Source organism: Larimichthys crocea, unplaced genomic scaffold, assembly GCF_000972845.2.
Source record: "Larimichthys crocea isolate SSNF unplaced genomic scaffold, L_crocea_2.0 scaffold269, whole genome shotgun sequence".
Classification (NCBI taxonomy): Eukaryota; Metazoa; Chordata; class Actinopteri; family Sciaenidae; genus Larimichthys; species Larimichthys crocea.
The window spans coordinates 34713-36932 of NW_020853550.1; positions in this window are offsets into that span (position 1 = coordinate 34713).

Consider the following 2220-nt stretch of genomic DNA (forward strand, 5'->3'; position numbering starts at 1 on the left):
TTGAGTTTATAAAGAGAATAACAAACTTTGAGTAGGTTGATTTCTTTCCACATTATTTCACTGTGAGTTTGTCATGACTCATACCTGGACTGCCCTAAAGCCTTTTTAGGGTCCTAGGTGGTCTTTTTGGGGGTTTTTTCAGGGTCACCCTCTAAACCTGAGCTGACTTTGAAATGTGGCCCAGTGTGTGTGAATTCAGTTTAAAGACTTGAAGCCAGAAGAAAGTTCTAAAACAATATTTAAAGTTCTCATACTGGCAAAAACCTGGAAAATCAAGGCCTGGGGTTAAAGTACACTGAATTGTTCAAAGCAGAGGAAGTTTATACTTTCTCTGCTTCATAACTTAAAGTCTTAAAGGGGCATTCTAACAATTTTACAAATAAAGTTTAGTTTTAGTCTTCTGTGGCTAGGTGTTGTGAAGAAATTTCTGAAGTCAAAGGTCAATGGTGAGGTCAGGAGTTCAGAAAGTGTTCAGGAGCCTCTGATGTCTTATGCTGTATTATTTATTGATGCTTGATCAAGGAGAATTAGAGACACTCTCAAAGTTCATCAGAAGTGCCTGAGTCGGTCTCACATTCTGCCCAACCCGTGCTGGTAGATAGACTTTAAACCACGAGATAACATCACAAATACTACACGCCCAGAATTAGTCAAAGAGAATGTCTTTATTCATCCAGGTGTTATTGTCAGCATATTCTATTCTGGAGACACAGATCAACAGCAAGCTATCTATTATATCTAGGAAGGCAGCAATAGGTCTCTTCGACCGTGGCCACCACAGTGTTGAGACTGGCACCTACTGTTCTCAACCAAAGCCAAACAACTAATACTGCTGAGAACCTCAAGGCCCACACTTGACCTTATGTAACCTAAGGATAGAAAATTCCATAACAGTAGGGAGCACACCAACCTAACGAATGACTAAATAATCATGATGATATCAAATAACCCAGATGGTGTCATCACCATCATCATATTATTACATTTATTTCCCACCACAGTTTTAATGCAACGCTGAATGTTCATATATATACAGCAATTAGCACCAATGCCTTCATCTATAAAATAATCCCTCCCTGGTCATTGGCAGTACACTAGACACAGTACAAGCACACATCTAGAGCCTGCACTAAGAATGAGTGAAGAGTATGTAATGTAGTTAAGCTGTGCCTAATGGTCAAGTCTTCACAGAGTGTGGGGTCCCACATTCTGTAAAGACTAAGCAGGACATGATGTCTTCTAGCCATTGTGCATCCCTCCACCTGAGCAGGATTACTTGCTGAGCTTGAAGGGAGGCAAAGGATAAAGTGTGTTGTTTTTCTATAACTGACTGACTGACTACCTCCGCTTCCATGACCCCAAACAGAGCAATCAGCGTGTTTGGTTCTAACTTAATATTTAACACCTGAGAGAGTATATAGAAAATGTACCTCCAATACTTGGTAAGGCTCCAACAGGACCAGTACATGTGGATGAGAGAAGCCTCAGCAAAATCGCCTCAACACAGTGTGGGCTACATAGAGGATAGTTTGGATTTTGAAATATGAACCCTGTGTACCACTTTAAACTGAATTAAGCTGTACTGTGCACAGAGGGAGGTTGAGTTAACCAGTTTGGATGTCCAAGTGTAAAGAGAGACCTAAGTCTCCCTCCCATGCTGTTCTGAGCCTATCTATCAAGTTTGACTGGTTTTCTACAACCATAAACCACAGTGGAAAGGTATTGGGTGTGGGCAGGTACTGCATGTACTTCCCATAACAATATTCTCTGTCACAGTGATAAAACAGTCATCTTCAACTTCAATTCAAGTTGCAATGTGCAAAGTTTGACATTTGAAGGAGCAAGAAAAAGAGGTTGGACAGGTGGCTGATGGGTACTTGAACCCTGACGTTCATCTTCAATTCTTCCTGCTTTAAAAGAAGAAAAAAAATCAGTGCTCCACGGTCGGTCTGGATCATACTATCTAAATATCCTATAACTTTATTAAAATTATAATTCACATGTCTCCAGTAAAAGTTACATTTTTATGTCAATCACTGACAGCAAGGTGCACTCTGGTCAAAACTGTTGCAAATGTAAATGTTTTATTCCCTCTCTCTCTCTCTGGGGAGGAGTGCGGTGTAGAGAGCGCATGTCATTTTAACCTGATGCTGCTGACGCAAAATGTGGGAAACGAAACTTAACCATGAAAGAGTGCGACTGAAAGGAGCAGGCGAGCCT